This window comes from Corvus brachyrhynchos, unplaced genomic scaffold (genome assembly GCF_000691975.1).
Source record: "Corvus brachyrhynchos isolate BGI_N302 unplaced genomic scaffold, ASM69197v1 scaffold101, whole genome shotgun sequence".
Lineage (NCBI taxonomy): Eukaryota > Metazoa > Chordata > Aves > Passeriformes > Corvidae > Corvus > Corvus brachyrhynchos.
In genome coordinates, this window is record NW_008237239.1 from 12,485,501 (window position 1) to 12,499,958 (window position 14,458).

The window sequence follows — 14,458 nt, forward strand, 5'->3', positions numbered from 1 at the left end:
GTAAACTGACTGAACATCTTAAGGGTTGTCTTTTCACATTGTCAGTGGGAGAAGGGAGGAAGGTGGGGGGAGGAGGAGAGTTCTGAAGGTGGTATAATTTTTTTTTCTTCTTTTAGGTCTGTTAATAAACTTCTTTATATTCTTTCAAGTTTGGTGCCTGCTTTGCATTTCTCCTAATTCTTATCTCACAGCAGATAAACAGTAATGAGTATTTTGGACCAAACCACTACACTAAACTTGGTTTATTATTTATTTCTAGAAGCACATTTTTTAAACAGAAAAAAAAATCACTTTCATAAACCTGTAATTTTACCTCTTTATCCTTCTACAGCCTGCTGTTTTTATCTCAGAGTTACAGCACAGTTCCTAGAAATACTGGGAGCTGTACATATACGCCTAACTGAAGGTAATACATCCCATTTGCTCTTATGTTTATTATTTCTTCTGCACATGCCATCTTTTGCTGCGTTTTTTTCTAAAAAAACCCAATCATCCAAGGCAGCAACATGCAGTTTGTTCATGGTTCCCTGGCACTTGAAGACAAATTAATACAAGCTTTTGCTTAATGTTCAGCTTCTTCCATCTGCTTTATTTTTGTTGTTATTTCTTGCTCAGGAATTCAAGCTCTGTGTGTTTTTCTGCCTCTAATATCTTTGTCTTATGGTATTTTCAGCTCTTGGTAATATCTAAGGTTCCAAGGCACTGTCCAGTCCAACACTCACTCAAGTACTAGTTTCTTGGCAGATTCTAAATTGTCTCATCTGGAGTCTGCTTCTCCCAGACGTCTATTTCTGTATTATTTGCTCCACTTTCTGTTAAAAACCAGTGGCTTTTTTAAGCTGGAAGGGTTTTTAAATTTTTTTTTTAATCTACGAATCTTCAATCGATCTTACCTATGGCAGGCTAATGCCATGCTTTATTGTACACCTCTAGCAGATAAAATTGTCACCCCAATCTTATACAGTAAAAAATACTTTTAAACATTCAGGACCAAAGCATATAATGTCAATATGCTTCATTTTAATTTAGAATGCAATATGCCTCATTTTTTTGTAACAGCTCTATGAATATCCTCCGTTTCTTGGATTGCCGAGAAGTGTTAAATATGCCAAGTGCATCAGCACTTGCTATTTTCAGAAGGAAAACCTCCTTCTGATAGACTTGCTTTTAAATAACACTTACTGCTTCCAGATGTACACTGAAGTGTTCTTGCCTTCTTTTCCAGTAGTTTCTGGTATTTCCAGAGTATGAGTCTTTAAATGCTTCAATTTCTTCTCAGGGTATTTTTTTTTCTTTTTTTTTTTTTTGCTAGTGCCATGAATGAGGAGTCATTCCAGGCTCAGAGGGTTTCAGTAGATGTTCTTCAATCATATGTCTGCAGTGCCTTTTCTTCACACTTACAAGCCAGAAAGCTAAATCTCTAAAAGAACATTTAGACCAGTAGCCTTTCATTAGGAGAAATAATAAGAAAAAACAATTATGGTGTCATATTCATAGGTGTGAATCTATTGAAAAAAAAATCCATGCAAGGAACAAAGAGTAAAAGCCACTTTGCATATGAAAAAAAGCAACCAAAAAAAACCAGCTTATAAAGTTTATTTACTATTTTTGGATTTCTTTTGGTTTGTCTTTGACTCACAGAGCTAAAAGGAGAAATATCTATGGTGCAAGCCAAGAAGAACTTATTAATTCTCATTAGTACAAAGAAGAAGTGGTTATTTCAAGTGGTTGTAATACAAATGTCAATGTAAAAGTCTTTTCCTCTCAACTCCAGAGTCTGAGAAGCCATTGTCAGACAAAGCTTTGATATTAGTAGATGTTCTGTATATTTGATAGATGTATGGCTGATTCACCAAGAAAGAGAAGTTGAGTGTTTTCAAGCATTGTTTTAATTTCATGAAACAGAGAACTTTGACTTCTATTTGCATTTAGTCCAAGCTGGTTTTCTCTAAACTCAGTTTCACATCTGAAATATAGAGGTAATTCTCTAATAATAGCTGAAATAAATGCAGTGCTTCCAGTGAAGCTTTTATTTTTTAAATCCATTTAAAAAGATGGTAACCATGTGAAATACAGGTTTTGCACATGAATGTGAAAGACAGGGCTTTCAAATTGCTATTAAGTATTATGATTTTAACCATTACATTTACAAGAAAGAACTCCATTCCTTTTTGTGCAAAGAGCAGATGCATTCCCAAGTAATTTTTTAGCCAAGAAATGTCTATGTATAAAAATTATCCTCAAGCATTTCTCATTTCCGATGCTGTAATTCCTTTCAAATTCCTTTCAAGGTAAAATGAATCAATCAAGGTCTCTAACAGAGGATGTATAGAAATCTGACCATTTTGGGGATAACATCTGCATTTATTTGTTATGCTCAGATACAACATTTTAACTCAGAGGTGATGGCATTATATGTGTTGATCACTTGAAGCAGCTAGATATCAAAGCTTGTCCTTTGATATCTCTCCTCAGAAATCTTCCCTTCCATCTACTTTATCACAGTAAAAGTTATCCTGTGATTTAATCAGGTGTTTTTTTGTTCCTCCTAGTTTTACTTCTTTAATATGGATAAAAAAAAGTATTTCCATTCCTTCCCCAAAAAATGTTATTTCTATACTCCAAAGGCTTTACATGCCTTCAGTTTCACACTCTGCTTTTCCCTCTTTTCTATCCCTTTTAGCCTACGTTCATTCTCTCTGCCACCCTATTCCATTTACTTGCTCTTTCCATTCACTGGACTGCAGATTTACTACTGGAATTGTTATTTTGTAAGAGTTCACAAAACTAATGGAATTCAGCAGCACAGTTTGGTGGTGTTTGGCATCCCTTGCCTCCTCCAAATATTTGGTATATTAGGTCTTAATTTTCACTGATAGTGTTGAACAGAAATGAAGGCATGTCTAAATCAGTCAGGGCCTTTCCTCATCATTACTGAAAAGACAAACCCGATTTCTGATCCCCTGAGCACACACAAGCAGGGGCAAAGGCCATAAAAGCCATTGCTGATGAGAAACTATTTTTTCTGAAGTCTTAAATGCAATCTTGAGTTCTTCATACTCAAATGAAGTTTTACCATCAGTGACATCAGGATTTTACTTGCAACACTGGACCTGGGTGTGTTTTCTAGCTTTGTGCCTGTTACTCCTCACAAACTATCTCAAAGCATATGTCTCTTGCATCTTCTTTTTCATTCCTGCAATAACATTGCATACATTTATTGAAGAGACAAGAGTATAACTGGCCATATCCATTCCTCAAAATTAGCATAGGATAGTATATTGAATAGGCACAAAAGACATGTTAGAAATGGGTTTTGGGTAAATAACTGATGCCTGTAATTTCTTAGAAATGCTAAATCCAGGTTGCAATTGCTCTGCTTCAGTTTAAAGTTCACTTTCCCTCTGGATGACAGGGGAGGAATATTCTTTTTCAATTAATTGTCTGTTTGAAGGGGAAGCTAAATGGTTTGTATAGTGACCCTTTAACATGCAAATATTAATAACACGATCAATACCAATACTTACCATTTATAGAGTGCTTTTTCATCCACAAGCTTTACAGTTAGACAGTTAGAAGTAAAAGGCTTCTGAAAGTTCAGTAGTGTTGGAGAGAAGGATTTCCATGGCAGCTGGGATTTCAAAGAAGGAGGGAGGAGAAAGGCTGGAGGAAGTACAAGCAGAGCAGCAGGATCCCTTGGCGAGGGGAAGCTTCACCCTGCCATGGAGAGCATGGTGAAGGAATGAAATGCTGCAGGACAGAAGAGAACATTTGAAAATGGTAGAGAGAAGAAAAGGAGAATTGGAGCACACACATGTGAGAAGAAAGGAGAAAAGATAAAATAATTGTGGAAGAATTGTAGAACTTGCCTCATGCAACAGGAAAATATGCGCTATGGCCTTTTAAGAAAGAAAATAGGAGGAGATGCTAACCTATCTCATTTGGAGAGAAAAAGTGTTGCTTATGATTAGGAGAAACTTTGAGTTTGTTAAAATCTTGGCAATACACACACTGTCCAGGTTCATCCCTCCCTGTGTGTGCTCCATGTGTGCTGCTGTCTTTTTCCTGATGACTCTGAGTGGAGTAATTTGCAGACTTCTGGTCCAGACACAGGCTTTTAATATATGTTTGTACAGCTGCATCACAATGGAGACCTAATTTTGAATGGGGTCTCTGTTTTCTACAATAATTGAAATAATTCATCATAGTCACTCAATAATGTCGTCACTGTCACTTCTTGGACATAAAAATCCCATGAGGTCATAAGGAAATGTAAATTTACAGTCAAAAAAATTACAATCCATAGTCTGAATCAAAACTCACCATGTCTATGTAAAGCATAATTGTAGTAGTCTTTTGTTTCTTTGCTATAACAAACAGTTGTAGCAAAGGATTTGCTAAAATTTGGAGGATTCTCCTGCCCCAGGCTGTATTTCTCCACAGGTAGGACTCCTTTCCTTGAGGTGAGTTTGGAGTCCACAGCACAGACAGGGCAGGCCCCTTTAAATCTCTGTTTTATCTGGTTGCCTAGACAACCCCTGTAAACATCAGTGTGGTCTTCGAAAAGCTGGGGACCTTGAGGAAAAATGAGGTCATTTGGGGACAGACAGATCCAGTGTAGCCTTACCTATATGAGCAGACACACATTTTTTCACAGACTTGTTTTGCACATTTCTTTTTGAATGTTTCACGCTCTTATAGTCTGTTTTAATTTGTGATATACGGAAAAAATAAGCATGTTTCCTGGCAGCAGCTTTTTTCTTGTTTTCTTTATTGCTTTCTGTTGTGACATAAATATACACTGATTAAATATTTATATGTAATGAAAGAAGAATATGAGAAAGAATACTTTGACTATACAAAAGTTACAACTCAACTTACCCTTTTTTTTGAAAATATATTTTTGTACCTTTTGAGGTGATGGCTTTAGAAAGGTGAAAAGCCTATAAGAAAGCTAATTAAAAGTACCAGGGAAATTCAAATAATGGTGAAAAAGTTACCATTTGCAATATGAGTTTCCATTAGATATGATAAATAGAGGGGTTAAATATTTGTTAGCTGATAAATATTTCAAAGCTTTTAATGAGACAGCAGGTTCTATCTTACACAGATTTCTGAAGAAATAAAAACAAACAAAAAAAATCAAAACAAGAAAACAATCTGGCAGTTCTGTGTCCCTGATAATTCAGAACTGGTTTTTTTCCCCAGCTACTGTTTTAAAATGTCTCCTCTCCTGACAGTGTTTCAATACAACTAGTTGCTTCAGAAAATTATTAGTATTACTGTTGTATGTTATTGTTAAAAGTAATTATAGAAAGTTATTACATTACTGGTTTTCCAGATTTAAAATATTATTTATTCCTAGATATCCTTCATGTTGTCTATAAAATCATTGCTGTCTGTGGGAGATATCTAGACAGGCGAACTTGGTCATAGGTGAACTTGGTCATAGATAAACAACTTACTTTGAACTCCATTTTTTATCCCTAATGTTTAAGATGAAAATCTCCATTTGGTTTGTGTTGACATGATAGCTCTGTAACTTATACTCGATATAAAAATACACCTCTTAAACTTTAGCTATGAAAAACTTACATAATTTCATATGTAAAATCTTTGGGTTTGTGATTAGATGATGAAAAAAGTCAGAAGTTGTAGCTTTATTACGCTAACTGAATCTCAAAAATTAATATTAAGTTATTTAGAACTTTTGGTTTGTAAGGAATGAGACAACTCTTGGTTCTTAATTAAAATAATTAAGAACAATCAGCAAAAAAAAATTGCAAGTACAAAAGAATTATAAAGCCAAAAAAACCCCCGGGTCTGCAGTGATTAGAGACCTTGTTGGCCGAAGCGGCTCAGAAGTCCCAAGGCAGAGACCTTACAATGCTGGGGTGACTTCAGCTAGCCCAAAGCCCGAATGGTTAAACTGCCTTTTGAAAGAGGTAGAGGCCTGTGCTCCCAGCACCGAGGCTCCCCAGTACTTAATGTGAGGTGAAAATGGCACCTCTGAGCGGGTGTCCAGCAGTTTTATAGAGTCTGGGTCCCGCCCATGACCGCCCACTGCCCAGCCCCCATGGTCCTGGACGATTGGTGGTGTCTTGAGGTGAGGTAATCTCAGGCTGCCAATGGCTCGCTGCTGTCTCGTGGAAAAATGTCATCGGCTCCAAGGGCGGGAAAAGTCCTCATTAACATCCCAGGTAGCCGTGGTGCTGAGTTGCAGGCCAAGGGCCCGGTTCTAAAGATAGCTCCCTGTCAGTTAGGTGGTCTGCTTTTTGGCAAAGCTCAAAACTCACTCAAAACTTACAAAGGTTAAGAACACTTGGTAAAAGGTCTAAAACTGGGCTATAAGTATTTCAGAGAACTCTTAAAAACAGGGTAATTAACTTGGACACATACAGGAATTAAGACATTGTGGGTTTTTACACTTTTTAGGGACTAAAGAGGGGAACAAACTTGTGGAACTTTATTAACAAGGGATTTTTAATGAGGAATTATGTAAAACACTCTTTAATCAATTAATCAGGGGAATAACTTTGGAACTTAATAACTCTCAACTGGGGTGATGGGTAATTTGAATAAGCAATAATTAAACAATTAACAATTAAAAGTTGAAACACTTAATATGCAAAGGCCAACACTCCATTTCATATATGACAGGTTGAATCCTGTGAAAGTCATCCTTGCCTTCATTTTACTGAGGGAGGAAAAGGAATATAAAGCAATTATTGTTTATGTAATCCAAATTAATACAATCTTAAGTCTTACATAGTCTTTAAAATAAGAACAAAGTAACCAGAAAATATACCTGAATCAAAACAGGGTAAAATGCAGAATAATTAAATTGAATGACAATTTTAATCCTCTGTTACCGTGGCTGGACCTTTGAATGGTAGAATCTTGTCAAATCTTCATGGAGCTGCTGATTCCACTGCACTTTTTACAAAATGTGACATATTATTTCTCTTCTATTCTACTCACTGTATTGCAGTAGACTTTTAGTCTGACATAGGAGTAGGATAGGACTTGGATTGTAGCAAACCCATAATCTGCCACTGTCTGCTCTGGATCACTGGTGGCAAAATTCTTATTTTTAACAGAAGCACCGTGCTTTAAAGACATGAAGGTTAATATCAGGCTATCTCTTCTACATTTGCATCCTACTCATTATCTTAAGGAGGGATAAAACAGGTTTTGAGACATGAGTTATTTTGTGCATGGAAATTTGCATTCTCCATTGAGATCAGTTCATAGTGTGCTTCCACAAATCCTCACTCCACACATTTCAGTTTATTTTATAATCTTTGTTAATAGTTCCTGTTGGTGAATGCTACACAATAGAGACAAATTTTCAGTCTCTAAATATTACAGAACAAGAGCAAGTAGATATTATTCAGTCCGTAGAAAATGTTACCTGTGTCAGATTATTCTTAGTTGTCCTGCAAGTTAACCCTTATGTTGTTTACCTTTTCTAGAACCAGAAATTCCATTTGCAAATAGCAAGCAAGATTTGATTGAAAGGGCAAACAAAACTCTATTCTGAACAGGGAAGTTCTAGACTTCATATGCCTATTCAGACAAATAGTGGTTAATATGAGATATACTGTACAAAAGTTCCTTGTGAAAGATAACACAAAAGGAAAAGTTCTACAATCTCTACTACAGAATTTCAAATAAAATAAATAAATAAAATTCCAGGTTCCTCTAAATCCTGTTGTGTCAGGGCACTGAGGGCACTAATACGTGTTAAAGGTGCTGAGAAGCCTCAACTGGGACCTCCCCCAGCCATGGGCTCAGGAGCTCTATTTAAGGTCAGCCTTGAGTTCACAGTTACTGCTGTAGCTACACTGGAGGAGCGCTGGTCACCTGTACCATCAGAACATGGCTATGGCTCACGGAGCTCCTCAGCTTGCATTCACTCCTGGTTTTGTAATGGATCTGCTGGGTAACTGCTGGACCTTATCCTTGTCTATTGACTGACTTCCTGGCCTGACCTTGGATCTGCCTTGTCACTGTGATACTGCCTCAGGATATGATTCTTGGTTGGGTCTGTCCACTTCTCCGGGTCTGCCTTGTTTGGGGCTGGGGCTGCTCTTGGTTGTGGGAGCTCTCTTGGCTCATGTTCTCTTAGCAAGAAACCCTGCTCTTGCTGCCTCCTGATATGTTGCATCTTTATAATATAAATCTGAATCCTTAAAAGTTCATCTAATTTGCAGAAGACTGAGACTGCTGCACATATCCCAGATTCAGTGAGTACCTTCTGTCTGTGTCTTCTTATGTTCTGTATTTCTTGTGTAGAGAGCTAACCCATCTCAGTAGCTTCTGATCCTGCTATACTTTGTGCCATGTGGCACAAACTCAGATTTGGTAGGATTTATTACATGTTGCAAAAGAGGATACTGTAATTTTAGACTTAACTATTCCAATAAAAGCACATGGCTAGACAGTCTTTATCCCCACCACAGTGATTTCTATCTTCTCTCTGCAGAAGTATCTTACCGCTTCTATTAATCTGTGACATCTTGGCTTGAGTGGGCAAGAAAGAACGTGTGCTCCCTTCAAGCTGCTCACCTTGCCTGGCTAAGGGGCACTCCAGGAAATAGAATTGCATTGTAGAGGCACCTGAGCATCTGACATTGTGTACAACTACTTAAGCCCTGATAGATCAGAATTCAGTACATGTAGTAAGATATCTTGGCATTTTGCAGCCCAGTGTATCCTGTAGTATTGGTATTAGGAAGATTTTTCTTCTGTTTAATGAGATTTCTTTGTCTCACTGCCCTAGAGAAGTCAGTATGGATTCTAATGTCATCCTACTATGTTGGGGTGTCTCAAACACCTACCTAGTAATGAAATGTTTATGAATATGGAAATATTTTATCCCTTCTTCAGTGTATCACATGATACAGATACCTCTATCAATCCCCTTGTAAAGAAGGCTAAGTATTCTACTTTAAAAAAAATCTAAAAGGATTCTCTAGTTCCATCGTTGTCATTAAAAAGTGTCTGTCACCATTGCAAAATTAACTTAGAGTTGTATAAAAGAAATATGCTTTCCCCAGCAAGCTAAAAATTGTTACCCACACATTTGGAAACTGCCTTGAGGTACAACAGTAACCCAAACAAGGAGGTTGTCATCTAACCTAGGGGTATTTTTGAGAAATTTGTGTGTAGAAATATTAAGGAACGGAAGTATTTCAGTGTTTTAATAGTGCATACTAATGTAATCCAAACTTCATATTATTATGCATACAGGTTTTATTCTATTTAAGCAAAAATCAACTCTTCAATAATCCTTTTCATATGAAAAGTATTGTGTTTCTGTGATATGTTTTTTGTAGTTTAGCTACTGTAATGTACTTGTGTTTAGAACAAATACTTTGTAAATGGTTTTACTTGTTATCTCTACTGTAGGAATGCTCTGCAGAACACAAATTCTGAAGGTACTGTTTAAAAATCCTACTTCATATTAAGAAATATTGAAAGGCATACATTAATAAATATTAAATATGCAAAATCTTATAACACCCTGACATCTAATCTATTGAGCATGTGAATGGGACCTGGGAGGACTTGGGTACTTCATTCAGCCAGGGACTCCAGACATCATATTACAAGCAGTACACAAAGTGTGAAGTAAATTAGATAAATGTTGACAATAGATTTTTCTTAGCCTTGTACATATTTCAGATCACTATCTCCTGTGTGTTTTTTGACAATATACTCATCTGGTAGGCACAAATTCATTGCCCGATATGACGTTGAACCAGTGGCCTTGGAATACATTTGAATCTGTATCCATTGCTTTAATAGAAATGCATCATTTTTACCTGTTAGGAACATAGGGAGAGTAACTCTTTTATATGGTGTGAATAAAAGTTTTGTTTATGAGGTGTATTACCCTATCCAAACAAATTCTAGTATCTTATGCAGAATGATTTCTTTTCCTCTCAGGTGAAATTCAAATTTAAAAAAGCATCAGGAGACCATAATAATGAAAATAAATGAGACTTTTCTGTCAACTGAATCAACATCTTCAAAAGATTGAGAGCTTCTTTAGGCCATAAAGTTTAGACACCAATTATCTATCTTAAAAATGGCTATGGTGATATTAATATAACACCCGAGAGTTGTCGCATTACAATACGTCAAAGTAATGAGCCAATCACTTCAGATTTATTTCAACAAACCTGTATGGATTAATTTCCACTTACACCTGATAAGGTATGGGTTGAACAGATACTGAGAACTTTTACACTGTCAAAGGACATACTACCTGCATGGGGAAAAGCACAACTTTGCTGGGGTGGAAGTCTCATGCCCACTTTTCTCATATTTGACCATATTGCTTAAAATAATGATTTCATTGCTATGTCCAACTGCAAAGGAGGAGCAGCTCACACTCCTCTTTCTACTTAGGCCTGCATGCCAGCAACAGCGTAAGTATTTAGTAGGATTGTATGAACTTGCCCCAGTTTGTGAATATTTATGAAAACTGGTTTTATTTACTGAATGACCATATTAACTTAGTTGACCAGCAGATATAAGTTTCCACTTTCCTTTAACTTATGCCTCATTTGATCTTACAACTTTCATACAGCAGAATAATTTTTTTCTTCATGGCTGCTCAACCAAAGGAAACGTCTCTTCAAACTGCCAAAATTCTGGGACTCTTCCTTTCTTAAACAGAGGCAGACAGCAGATGGAAACTGGAAGATATTTGAAGAAGAACCTCCAAGCTTCGATTACTAAACAGATACAGATGCTCCAAAATGATATTTTGTGAGGTTAAAAATAGAAGTGTTCCTATCTTAAAGTTGTTCAAAAACATGCCTGAACCAAAGGAACATCATTAAGCTTGAGGATAATTGACTGTAGTCTGTGGATAGCCTTGGTGTTACAGTATCTGCTTACATCAGTACTGAGTTGCAACCAGAGTGTGTTTGGAGTGATGAGGCCTATAAAAAGTTATTGTATATGAAATGCTACATTATGTCAATATCCTACTGTTATAGCTTGTAAATTCACATTGATCTGTATAATAAAAGATATTTACAGCACTAATGAACTCAATCAAGTTCATGTTTGCTGATACATAAAAAAGTAACAAGCCATCTTGCTAGGCATTTGATTTCCAGGAGATAATCCCAGACAGTACTCTGAAGATTAGAGAGAGAGGAGATAAGAAGCTGTGACAGGCTGGCAGTATCTGCCTGAAACACCATCCCGTTAGCAGGTGTTGGTGCTGCTGGGAAGCTGTTGCATGGATTTTGCTAACACGCTGAGCAGATGGCTTATAAAAGAAATGGGTGTTGCTTTTTGAAGCAAAAATTATGTATGGGCTGAGAAGTATTGTAGCAAGAATCCTAAGGGAATACAAAGTATAGGGAGGGAAGTTGAGCTGAACCTTGTTTCTTCATTGGTAATGTTTTCTAGGCTGACACTAGGAAATGGGTGGTTTATGACAGCACAGACTATGTTTGGACATAGCTTTGCAGCAGGTGGGAAAATGCACCTGTTTAGAAAAGTGTAATTATCTACTTAGTAAATATATTCTGAGTGTTGTGCAAACAGAAGAAAACACACTGGGAATAGCTATTCTTCCTAATATAAATCTATATGCTGATTCTGTTTCAAAGCTTTTGAACTTCATGATTGTCACATTTAATGTTTTGAAGCTCTTTTTGGCATGTGCCAGTACTAACAGTTACACAAGGATACAGCCCGTTGCAACAGCAGACGTAAACTGCAATTTCAAGTTTTCTGGACTACATCAGACTGTGCATCCTACTGCAGCTCTGTAAGCTGGTGGTTGAGTGAGCAGGAGAAATAGGTCTGCATTTCAAAGTCTATTTTGTGACTTTGTTCAAACACCAGTGTTCTTTAGAGAATTTAATTATCCTCTTTGTAAATTGTATATACTGACTTGGAGATGGATTACACACACAGCATTACAGTGCTCATAATTATTCAGGGAATATGTTCGTAGTAACAGGAAAGGTGAAATAGAACTGTGTTCAAATAAATCATCCATCTTTCTCTCAAAGACAGAAATGATCTGATTGCCTTCACCATTATTCAACTGTAACAATTAAAATTCATAGAGAAATCCAGAACTTCTGTATGGAAAACTAGGAAAAACCTAAGAAAATCCTTAGAAATATGTAGATTTCTGAGAAAGCACTTTCTTCCTGATCTCTGGTTTTCTGTCTTGCCTGTTTGTTCATTTATGAAATTCATAAGATAATCTTCATGCCATAAGAAAAGGTATTTTTATTACTAGTTCTATTTACAATTATTATCTAGGCACATCTGTTCTCAAGTGCATCAATAATCAATATTTAAACTAGCTCAATATTAAAAATATAACTCTATTTAATGCTCCTAATTAAGCATCTGTGAGTTTAATCCCCTACTTTGGTTCCTTGCTATATTTTGTTAGCTCTAATATTTCAACATGGAGGTAGCAAGTACCATTTACTCTCAGAGTGATTCAGAATGCAGATCGCATTAAAAAAAGTAAATCTGATCTGCTTCTGGGAAACAACAACTAAAAGCATGTTCAGGAAGAGATTAATGCCTCCTGCCTCCCAGGAATGGAGAGGAGAAAAAGCGTTTCTGCTGTGAGGCTCTGGCCTTTGCAGGAGGATGTGTCACGGGTTGTGCTTTCTCAGCTGAGAACAGCACTCATTGGTACCAGCCCTCTGGGAAGAGGAAGCATTAGCTGCACCTGGGAGGGGAGGCTTTTCCTAAAAACTTCCCAGGAGCAGAGCAGGCCACAACTGTATTCTCAAACTTCAGGTTTGCCTGTGAATTATAAAGCAACAGCTGGGTGCAATCTCATAATAAACTCCCGCTTGTGGTTTGCTGCCCTTCCCAATATATAATGTACTTTGCTCAGCAGAGGTGTGCACATTGTTGGGGTAGAGAGGCCTGGTTTGGGGTATGGAATGTGGACACACCGCTGAAACAAAGCATGCAGAGTCTGATGTAGGCCCAACCCAAGCTTTGACCCAGAGAAAACATGCAGTGCATGTCAATCTTGTAAATGGTTTCATCTGCAGTCAGTGGCAGCATTCCAAATGACTAACAGAAAGAGAATCAAACCTTTCCTTAGGAGCATCCTGGAACACAGCTTTTGCACAGCTGTGAGAATAATGACTGTTTACATGGGGAAAAACTTAGATCCCATTGCTTTTGCATGGGATTTCTATCACTGAAATTCAGACCTCTTACTACAAACACTTACCTACACAAATAAACATGGGAGCTTCTATCAGATTACATGCTTGTGGCCAGAAATTATATCCCTGCTTTTTTTTTTTTTTTGACAAAGCCAGCAAAGGTTTGAGTGGCAAATGAATGATAATTTATGCATATTAGTAAAAACCACAATGTAATCTGTCATAAAACCCAATGAAAAATACCATTTTTACAATTTAGTAAAAACTAAATTCTTCAACTTTACAAGCTACAGACTGATACCACACATGAGAAAACAGTCTGATATCTCTCTAGGATTTCCTGAAGGATTTTTCCTGTGGTTTTCTGTCCATAACAATCATTTTAGCATTTACAAGAAGCCCACAATCTGTTCCTATTAAAGTATCAGCTTACCTCAAAAGATGTTAAAATAGAGCAGAAAACTTAATGCTGATCAAGTTGCAATTAAATTTTCATTTTCATTTAACATTGTCAACTTTGTTTCAGTTCTTTCTGACCAAGAAAAAGAAAACTTGAAACTAAGCCTACTGAATATCTTTATTTCTAACTGCCTTAAAAAGGTAGTTGTAGACATTCTAATGGAAGGCCTTATTTTAACCAAGCCATTGTGTAGAAAAGGTTAGACTGGAACTGATTTTAAAGGTATATAGTAGTGAGGAATGTGCGATGTAAGAATGTAATAGTATGAACAAAGTAAGATAATTAATTTATAAACCAGAAGTCAATTAAAGATTAGAGCTAGTTCCATGGCAAACATAATTCAGCTGAAATCAAATGCCACGGTGACTTCCACTGCTTGTGAATTGGGCTCCTAACCTTGATAAACACAGAGGATACTACATAATCTATTGAGATAATTGACTAAATTTCAGTTGGGGTATTATTATTTATTCTTTAAATACTATTTTTGTGAAAGCTTTTATTCTTCTGATAAATTTAAAAAAAAATTAATTGACAAACGTTTCTCTATTTTTTCAATTTTGATTGCATTTATCTGATTAGGTCACGTGCCCTTACGTGAGGATGCAAAATATTTCAGGAAAAGGCCGAAATGGCTCTTTTAGAGTGGCAAACAGCGGTTTTGCACACGGCGGGAAAACACTTGGTTACGGGGCCAAAGGGGAAGAGGGAAAAAGCCTGTTTGGAGCGGCGTGCAGGGGGCACGGATCTGGGGGTCGGGCAGGTGCCGGGCTGTGCGCAGGGAAGCGCCGGCTGCTCCGGGCCCGCGGGCGCC

General features: G+C 37.0%; 1 long non-coding RNA gene across 1 annotated transcript; it reads right to left on the bottom strand.

The window, feature by feature from the left end:
* Positions 1 to 1,000: 1,000 nt before the first annotated feature.
* Positions 1,001 to 10,607, bottom strand: LOC108445599. The gene is made up of 2 exons (XR_001860529.1): positions 3,528 to 10,607; positions 1,001 to 1,420 (listed from the first exon to the last, which is right to left on the bottom strand). It is a non-coding gene; the product is annotated as an uncharacterized LOC108445599 (long non-coding RNA).
* Between the last annotated feature and the right edge of the window lie 3,851 nt (positions 10,608 to 14,458).